This window comes from Elephantulus edwardii, unplaced genomic scaffold (genome assembly GCF_000299155.1).
Source record: "Elephantulus edwardii isolate Elephantulus edwardi_28Jun2011 unplaced genomic scaffold, EleEdw1.0 scaffold00172, whole genome shotgun sequence".
Taxonomy (NCBI): domain Eukaryota; kingdom Metazoa; phylum Chordata; class Mammalia; order Macroscelidea; family Macroscelididae; genus Elephantulus; species Elephantulus edwardii.
The window spans coordinates 5,401,943-5,412,184 of record NW_006399922.1 but is presented as its reverse complement, the minus strand read 5'-3'; the positions used below and the strand labels follow the sequence as shown (position 1 = coordinate 5,412,184).

General features: G+C 47.2%; 2 pseudogenes; one reads left to right on the top strand and one right to left on the bottom strand.

The window, feature by feature from the left end:
- The first annotated feature begins 1,719 nt into the window (after positions 1 to 1,719).
- LOC102871538 lies at positions 1,720 to 2,663 on the top strand (annotated as a pseudogene).
- Positions 2,664 to 7,337: 4,674 nt separating this feature from the next.
- On the bottom strand, positions 7,338 to 9,653 carry LOC102871133 (annotated as a pseudogene).
- Positions 9,654 to 10,242: the final 589 nt, after the last annotated feature.

Sequence of the window (10,242 nt, the reverse complement as noted above, 5' to 3'; positions counted from 1 at the left end):
GATCAAAGGTATAGGTTTTTACAATACAGATCAAAGGTATGGGTTCTTACAGTACAGATCAAAGGTATGGGTTCTTACAATACTCGGGTTTGGGGACATTATTATTATTTTTTAAATTTTCCTTTCAGTTGCAGCCTCACATTGTTTAGGTACAATAAGTACTGAACTTTGCTCTTGAAAACTGTGAATGTGCTAGTCTGGCTTTCAATAGGACCCTCAATGAGGGTAGTTGGGGAATAGGCACACAGATGAGGCAAAGGTCTACTGAAAAATAAAACAAAGTAGGAGGAATCACAAGTAAAGATTTCAAAATCTACTACACAGCCATAGTAATTAAAACAGCATGGTGCTGGTACAGATACAGACACATAGGCTAATAGAACAGAATTCTGAAATCAACATATCCACCTATGAACAACTGATATTTGACAAGTGTTAGGACTGCAGAGCTTATTTCCCTTTCTTTCTCAAAATAACCACTAAAATGATCCAACTGCAGGAAACAACAACTGTCTCTGTTTCTCTCTGTTAAGCATGTGAAACTGCTCTACCTTCATTTCCCAGGAACAGTTATCTGAAACCCCAGTCCACTTCCCTATCTTGTAAAAAACAAGCAAACATTCCCTTTCCCAATTCCTTGTAAGACAGTATAAGACATCTCTCTAACTTTAAATGGGGACTGGTCTCTACTTTGGAGCCAGCCAGGCAGTTTCTCCTCAACAAACTGTCTTTCTTGGCCTAAACTAGGTTCTGCCTTCCTTGAAGGCCTTATATTTCTGGTGTTGAAACATGGTAGGGGCACCTGCCAGGAGGCAACAAACATTGATTCTCTAACTTTCTCTGTCTCTTGCTTTCTACCTCCTTGCAAGCCTAACCCACTGAGACTAGAGATCTCTCCTGACCTCACTTCATAAGCTCATTGGCAGCCAGTGAGTGACCCAAGATGCCCATTGCTTATGTGAAGCAGGACTGGAATCTACCCTGATTCCATATTGAGATTCCCTGGAAACTGTGAAATTAGTTTCTGTCTCTCCTCTATGTGACCTGTACCTCTCTCCTGGCCTTGATTTGCCTCCTGACTGCCCCTCTTTGAACTGCCAAGAGGACACCCTTCTCTGGGACTTTCTGCCTCTTGCCATTGCTGGCTTTCCGAAAAACACCAGATCAATCTAGGGTAAGTGGCAGCCATCCTCCTCTCTTGGGAATCCTGCACTCCTTCAGACTCTAAAAGTTCTAGTGCTAGGCCAGGTGGCTGGTCTCTTCCAATGCTGGGAATGCCCACGTCATGAGCAGACATTCTTCTCATGAGAAGAGGGAATTAAGGGATGCCTTAGTCCCTTCAGTATCTCTTTCTTTCTCCCCTCCCCCTCCGGGAACCCACATTACTTATCACCATCATGGTGATAAGTACATCACCACTTATCTCCCAATCATGGGAGCCAGCTAATCCTACCTTTCTCTGAACACTCCACTGGGGTATCTCCTCCACTCTCTTGATACTCTTTTGTTGCAAGAACATGGCATAGCCACAAAATCAATTAAATGTCTCAATTGCCCCAAAAGAGACACTTGAGTTTCAACAATCTCACAGACATTGACAATTTTGACCAATACAATAGCAAATGGTCAAAAATCCCCTATGTTCAGGCCTTCTTTGATCTCCTCTCTGTCCTTCTTTCTGTCAAATTTGCTATACGTGGTCCAGTCTGCGCCACCACCATGAGCTCCATGCAGTTCAACAAGGGCCCCTCGTATGGGTTCTCAGCCAAGGCAAGAACTGGATCCTGTCCAAGTATGATCCTCAGAAGGAGTGGGAGCTCTGCAGCTGGATGGAGGAACTCACCAGGATCCAGATCGGCCCTGACTTCCAGAAGGGATTGAAGGATGGTGTTATCTTGTGCACATTTACGAATAAGCTGCATCCAGGCTTGATCCCCAAGATCAACTGCTCCATGCAGAACTGGCACCAGCTAGAAAACCTGTCCCACTTCATCAAGGCCATGGTCAGCTATGGCATGAACTCTGTGGACCTGTTTGAGGCCAACAACCTGTTTGAGAGTGGGAACATGACTCAGGTGCAGGTGTCTCTGCTTGCCCTGGCTGGGACGGCCAAGACAAAGGGCCTGCAGAGCAGCACGAACATTGGTGTGAAATACTTTGAGAAGCAGGATTGGATGGTGGATGATACCACCATGAAGGCAGCCCAGTGTGTCATTGGGCTCTAGATGGGCACTAATAAATGCGCCAGCAATAAAACCCAGCTGGATTGACTCTCTGATCCTCTCCCGGAGTGGTGTACCTCCATCATGCTTACTCCCATCAGGGTGTCGCTCTTAAGTTGCCAGTGAACTGACAGCAACACCAGCTAGTTGGGCATGACTGCCTATGGTATGAGACAGCACCTCTATGACCCCAAGAACCACATCTTACCTCCCATGGATCACTCCACCATCAGCCTGCAGATGGGCACCAACAAGTGTGCCAGCCAGGTGGGCATGACTGCCCTTGGGACCTGGCGGCACATCTATGACACCAATCTGGGAACGGAAAAGTGTGACAACTCCTCCATGTCTCTGCAGATGGGCTACATGCAGGGCACCAACCAGAGCAGTCAGGTGTTTGGCCTGGGCTGGCAGATGGATGACCTCAAGTACTGTCTGTAAGGCCTGGCTGTGGATGCAGCCTCGGCCAGTGTGGATAACTGCCCAGGCCCCAGGGACACCCCCGAGTTCCCCCACTACTGCCAGGAGGAGGCTGATTACTGAGGGCCCACGGGGCATCTCCTCACACCATGGCCTAGTCTGGGTTTCAGGGTTTTGTACATGTTGGAGTACTGCAGCTGGGAGTCTGTGGGTGGTTGGGGGCAGGTGGGGATGACTCTCACCTCCCTCTTTACTCTCCTGGACTGATCCACCAGAGTGGGTTAGGGGACCAACCAGAGGATGGTGTCTGTGTTCACGGGGGAGGGGACAGAACAGGGAAGGGTAGTCAAGTCTCCACCCTCTCCCACTGCAGGGCTTTGTCTCTCTCCACCCTTCCCTTTCTCATTTGGTACCTGCCCGATCAGTTTGTGGTTTCTGTGACCACAAGGCCCATTACAAAACAAGATAAAACACTTTTTTTTGCTCCTCTTGGGGGATGATAGGAAGTGGTACTGAAGGCCACCCTAGAGTCCTCTCCACCTACTGAGGATCTAGATCTGATCCTTCAAGTGGGGAGACTGAGGCCCAGTGATGACCATGTAGTTTTAAGTGGCTGAGCTACACCTGACCCCCCCATACTTGCCCACACCAACCTCTCAAACCTTCCTAAGTGCCACCCACCTCACTGCTCAGAACTGCACAGAGGTCTCCCACCACTCCCCCACCCCCACCCCACAGACCTCCTTGGGTTCTGCTCTCACCAGGACCCTGATCACAAGCTAATGTGAAATACTGATTGAGGACCAAATTGCAATAAAAACGTCTTTCCAGGAAAAGCAAAACAAAACAAAACAAAACACCAACAAAAAACCTGTGGTACTTACTATCAAATTCTTTTAAATTGTTCTAAAACCTCTTCCCTTCTCAATCAAAAGTCGCTCATCTTTGATCCCACTTATCTCTCAGCACCCACTACCACTCCAGCTCCTCCACCTCTGCAATCTGCAAATTTAGCCTCACCACAGGAAGTTCCCTCCAGGTCCACCTAGGACTCAAATCTCTCCTTCCCTTTCCTCCCCTCTCATCCATCTTACTCACCCCCCATAAACCCCACCAACCCACATCCAGCCTGAAACTTGAGCCAAATGTGTTTACTCTGTGCTTTTTGATCTCTGGCTCTCTACTTACCTGCTCAGGTTTGTTTGGTTTTTTTTTTTTTAATCCTCACAATTAACCTCCTAGTTAAAAAGAAATCTTCTGCAACTAAAATATCACTCTCTCCTTTTTCAACCCTAAACTGCAAATAAAATATCACTTCCCCTCCTTCTCTGATCCCAACCCAGCATACTATCCTCCCCCAGCTCTCCAGACACAAGCAAATCTGCCAAGTTCTACACCCTTCCTTTCTCTCAGATAGCAGTCACTAGAGTGACAGGAATTGGCAGCAATAAACAAGAACAACAAAAAGTTTACAAAGATAAGTCTATACACATATGTAGTTATTTGCTTTTATTAAAATAAGCTAAACTTTTGGTTTTGTTTCTCTTTTCCTTATAGTATTTTCCACTCACCTTAAATTTTCAGCCACAGTTCAGGGAAAAAAAATCCAAATTTAAAGAACCCTGTAACTTTTAAAATTCACTAACCTAAATCCTAAGTCTCATAAGAGAAAAATAGTAATAAATTCCCATTCTATCAATCAGTCTGCCCCTGATATTAGAAGAAAACCTCAGAAAAAACCTTTAGACCATCAAAGTAACTCTAAGTTGTTTTGGTTTGGGGTTTTTTTTAAACTGCTGCTATTTCAGTGTTCAACAATAGAAACTTGGATCACAGAATTATTTTTTTTATCCAGAAAATGCACCCTCCCTCCCCTCCAGAAAAACCCTCCTCAAACCAAGGCTTTTCCTTCCAGTGTAAAGAGCCTTGCCACAGTCACATAAGCCATAAATATAATTCAAGAAAGTAAAGGGACAGAATGTATGTAGCCTCCTGCCACTTGCTTCTAATGAAGTTCTCATAAACACCTGGCTCAATAATTCCCAAGCCTGTCTTGGTGACAGAAAAGCAATCAGATTGGTGGAACCTGGGCTCCATGAGTGATTAACACAGCATCAGCATACATCTGGAGAAGCCTTGACATGGACAATGCTGGCTTACCAGCAATAATTCACTTTCTTCTCAACATTAATTCAAGACTCTTACAATGTTTTAATAATCTTTCTCCCAGCCAACTTACTATTATAAACATTTTTTAAAAACCTTTAAAATATCAAACTCCCCTATAAAACTATATATAAAATAGAGTATTAATTTCCTATCAATTTCTAGTTATATCTAAAGCTTCATACTTTATTAAAAAGAGACTTGTTATCAAAAGTAATTATGAACATTCTTTTCACTCCAGTATTTTAATAGTATTAAAAGGTAGCAATCCAATTCCAATAAGCCTCAATATACCCCATAGTTAAAAAGTATATAGCCAGCTGTTTAAAGTAATAACCTTCAATAGCAAACTTTCTCCTAGAGCAGATTATCTGAGAGGCTGGGCTCTATGAGGAGAAGCATGGCATTAGGATTGGTTGAAGATCTATCAACAATCTGTGTTATGCAGATGACACAACCCTGCTTGCTGAAACTGAGGAGGACCTCGTGCATTTACTGTAGAGGGTCAAGGACAGCAACCTTCAGTATGGACTGAGGCTCAATGTCAAGAAGACAAAGATTCTCACCACTGGACTAATCGGTAGGGTCAGGATGGATGGTGAAGAGATTGAGATTGTTCACAGCTTCAGTGTGCTCGGCTCCACTGTCAACACTCTTGGCACCAGCAGCCAGGAAATCGAAAAATGTACTGCGATGGGAAATCAATGGTGTCTCTCTGGAGACTAAGGTCGGCCATGGTTTTTGCAATCACTTGTTATGCATCAGAGAGTTGGACAATGACTAGGGAGGATAGAAGGAGAATTGATGCCTTTGAGCTGTGGTGCTGGAGAAGAGTATTGAATGTACCATGGACTGCCAAGAAAACAAACAGATTCATCCTAGAGAGGGTTAAATCAGGCTACTCCTTGGAGGCAAGGATTCTGGGGCTTCGTCTGACATACTTTGGACATGTTGCCAGGAGGGACGGGTCCTTGGAGAGGGACATCATGCTTGGGAGGGTGGAGGGACAGCGCAGGAGGGGAAGACCCTCTATGAGATGGATTGATTCAGTGACTGGGGTAATCGGGATGGGTGTGCCAGAGGCAATGCGACTGGCACAGGATAGAGCAGGGTTTAGGACTATTGTACATAGGGTCGCTATGAGTCACAAATGACTCGATGGCACATAACAACAACAACAGTACCCATAAATTAAAAGAAACTTGCCCAGCCAATTAACTAACAAACCCTTATAGGATGCTTTCTAAATACCATTTTCCAAGTTCTAAATCATACTAGTTCAACTCTTGCTAAAAACTGTTAACTTTATCTTCCCCTATGACAGAGTAGCCATCCCTGTTCTACCTAATTTAAAAAACAAAAACAAAAACAAAAACAAAACACCTCAAACGGCAATAGAATAACGCTCATAGGTCAACTAGCAGACAGTGCAATCCTTCTTCCTGCCCCAAATGATATTTGAATACTTTCAACTAATGTCACAAAAGCAATAGTCAATGTTTCCTCCTATTATTGTAATCACACCTTTTCCTTGTCAAGTGCCACTCAGTGCTCTACCTCAGGGGTATTCTTTGACTGTAGCAACTCAGCTTACCACTTTTTGCAGACTAATTGGACTGAAGTCTGTGTACATACCTTTTTTTTTTTTTTTTTTTTTAACATTTCCACTGTGGCTTTTATTGAGAAGGTAGTTACAGTAGTGTTGACCTGGTTTGCATGCATGTAGTCAGCTGGGGCTGAGGGTGGCTCTCTGCAGAGCTGAGGTGCAAGCTAAGGGAGCCAGGCAGGTTAGAGGCTCTTCCAGCTTTCTCAAGCTTCTGGCCATGTTCTCAACAACGCTAGTCTCTCTGGCATGATTAGGAACACTATCAGAGAAACACCCAGTGGGACTACCCATACATTTTGTCTCAGAAGCATCCATTCCCCCCACCCCCAATCCAACTCTTGACCCAATACAAAAAAGATTGTTAGCAAGAATTCTTCTTGCAGGAAAGTTGTCTTGGAAGTTTGAGGTGGGAGGGAGGAACAGGAAGAGGGATGGGGCAAGATGTCCTTTCTAGGTAGCTACAGTAAGAGCCCTCGGGCCTGGAAGAAACCTTGCACTGCAGGTCCCTCCGGTAGCTAGGAACTAAAAGCAAGAAACAGAAGCAAAGTCAAGTCCCTTGCTATCCTATCTGCCTTTTGGTATTCTCTTTAATGATCTAAGGAAATACGTTTACATTTATAATTAGATAATTTGGAAAATATACACTATTTACAAGGGCCAGCCCAGAAAAGTCTGTGGGCCCAGAATGAAAGTTTGGAGAGTTCCCTGTCCCGTTCACTCTAGTTTTCGCTGTGCTCCCCCTTCAGCCTCCAGTAGCAGAGTAATCATAGTCTCCTGGGGAACTAAAGGTGGCAGAGAGACCAGTTGCCAGAGCTTTGCTGTCTTCAGAGGCCTCAGTGGCAGTAAAGGTGCCACTTCTGCCTTAGCATCACCAGGAGCGGTGGAGCTAAGGAGCTTACAAGGTTGCTGACTGCTGTTTTCACTCAGAAGGTTCGGGGGACACTGGGCCTGGACTGCCTGGCTACATGAGTGCTCCATATGGGTAGTGTGAGCAGCAAGGCCGTGACCAGGTCCCTACCACAGTTCAGGAATGAACTGAGAGACCAGCTGCTGTTATCAGGGCCCAGTAGGTCTTCCTCCAGGCCAGGAAAGCTGATGTCCAGCAGGATCTTGCTGAAGCTGTCGTTCATTGTGTCCAGAACCAGACTCTCTGTCAGAGAGCGATTAGCTGAAAGATTGGCGACCTGTGGTTCCGGGGAGCCTGGCTTGAGGGTATCCATATATGAGGGGGCACGGCTGCTGAAGGAGTCAGAGGTAAGGTCAAAGGGTTCTGAACTGAGGAACTCTCGGGGAGTGCCAAAGAGGGGAATACTTTTCAGTGGCGTGGTGCTGAGGAGGGAGTCAGGCAGGGGACCAAAGGCACCCTGGGGGGTTCTTACTGGGCTGAAATCAAGCACCCCTTCTTTTGCTGGGGGGGGTTGAGCTTCCAGGACTCAGGAGTCATGGGGAGGACAGATTTGCTCGGGGTGGAGGAGATGGGCAGCATCTCCTTAATGGGCATCTTGAAAGGTCCTCCTTCTTCCTGGGAGTAGCCAAGCTGGGAGGTCTGCTCAGAGGGATCCACTAGGAAGGGGAGCTCAGCTCCTAGGGATGTGTTGGGCCCCTTTGAGAAGAGCACCTCAGGCTAATCCACACTGGGAGGCAAGAGATGCTGTTTCCTTGGGGACCGGCTCCTCTCCCTCCTCTCTCTCCATTTAATCACGAGCATTTCAGACACACACTGTGCTGGGGACTTGAGCCCACTATAGGATTTCTTGGGCTTTGGAGTGGGAGAGCCAGACAGTCCTCCCAGGTGTGAGGGGATTCTTCTTTGAAGGAGGGGGAGGGCCACTCTTGCAAAGGAGGGCTCTCTACTTTGATATGTCTGGCAAAATGTGGTGTTTCCTCCCCAGGTTGGATCTCTTCCTCCTTGATGGGCTGGACTGGGAGCAAAGGAGACAGCCCTTCTCCGGACAGGAGCTTCTCTTCTTTCACTGGGCCTGCAGTGGGAAGAGGGGCTATCCCTTCTTCAGCTAACAGTACCTTCGGGGCGATTTGGACTCGCTTACTATGGCGGGCCAGCTCTGAGCTCATGAGCGAAGCTGCCAGGGGCAAAGGCACCTTCACAAAGGGCTGCAATACCAGTGACTGGTTCACTGGGAACTGGATGGGCACTAGGTATCAGCTGACTCATGGAAGCAGTGGCTTCATCTTTCGGCATGCACCCAGTGGGAGTTCAGTTTTGATGGTCACGTTCTGGTACAGGTCAGGGTTGGGTCGTTTCTGGTGCTGCTTAAACACTTGGTCTAATGTTAAGTAGCGATTAGCACTGGGGTGAATGGTCCAAAAAGAGACCTTGCCATTAGCAGACGTCTCTCGAACAAACATGTCATGGAGAGAAAGGTTGTGGCGAATGGAATTCTTCCATCCTGGCTTGGCAATGTGCTTAAAGTACGGAAAGTGGTCCTCAATCCAAGTATAGATGCCCTTCAAGGTCATATGCTTCCTTTCAGTGATATTGATAGCAAATTGTATCATGGCCATGTATGAGTAGGGTGGCTGCTCTGACACGGAGTCCTGCCAGGATGTTGATGCTGGAGGCTCCTCAACCTTAACCTGATTCTGTTCCACATGATGATTTTCTTTTTCTTCCATTTCTTGTTTGATGTCACAGGAACCCAGTCCATCAGAACTCATCTTCCCAAGCCACCGGATGTTGGTCAAGCTGTTGTCGAGAGTGTAGCCTGCTGCCTCACCGCCAACACGGCTCTCCCATCTCTGCCCAGGAATGGCTCCAGGTGGTCTAGTAAGAGTTGCATCCCTAGTTGTTGGCTTTGGTCCCAAGGTCTCAGTGATCACTTCTGTCTTCTTGACATCATTGCTGTCTTGGCATGGAAGCTGGGGTCCCAGTGGGTGCGTGGGGTCTGCCCCACATCTAATGAGGATAAACTTGTCGGGCCCACTGCTGCCACTCTCTTTTCCTTTGGCCGTCAGTGCCGTGATGCTCTGGATGTCAGCATTGTTGGGGACAGCCACCACCTGGGTGTTGGGCATGGTGGGGTGGTTAATAATCTTGATTCCAGCTGGAAACTTGCAGGCGCTAGACTCTGCCACCTCTTAGGAGGCCTGTGCTTGTTCAGGCTCTTGTTGGGCAGGAGATCTCTTCGATTCCTCTTTTGATGTTTCACTTGGGGCATTTCGAACAGGAAGGGGCAACCTCGTCTTTTGAGAATCAGTGGCCGATGGGGGCTAGTTTTCATGATGAATCTGTGCTTTCACTCTCCATTGAGAATCATAAGCATGGACGTGCAAAATTAGCTCAGACTTCAGACCAGCCACGGTCTGTGCTTAGGGGTCACTCCAGCTCTCTCTAAGCTGTGGGTAGGGTGCAGAGGTCTAACTTCCAGAGAATGCCACTGCCAGGAGGCTCCCGACTGCTGCTGCCGCCGCCGCTGCCGGAATAGGGCTCCTCCAATCTGCAGGCCGAGCCACGGTCCCCACAGGGACTCACGCCAAGCCAGCCGGGTCCCTGGCGGTGCGGGAGGGGTGGGGAATCCCGGGGGATCCCAGGAGGAGAAGGGGGCCCGGGGCGGGGCCGGGGTGGGGTCCCGCACCGGAGCTTTCAGTTTGTTCCACTCATACATACCTTTTTCACTCCTGAAATCCCTATACTCACATAAGACCAAGTTCTAAATGCTCTGCACACACACACTCCATCCCCCATAACAGAGAAAACCAGACCATTGTTGCCCCAATACACCTAGGAGTGTATCTTTCAGCAGACATAAGAACAAGTGCAGGAGGAATAGAAGCAGCAACCAACTTTTTTTTTATTAATTTAGTTTGTTT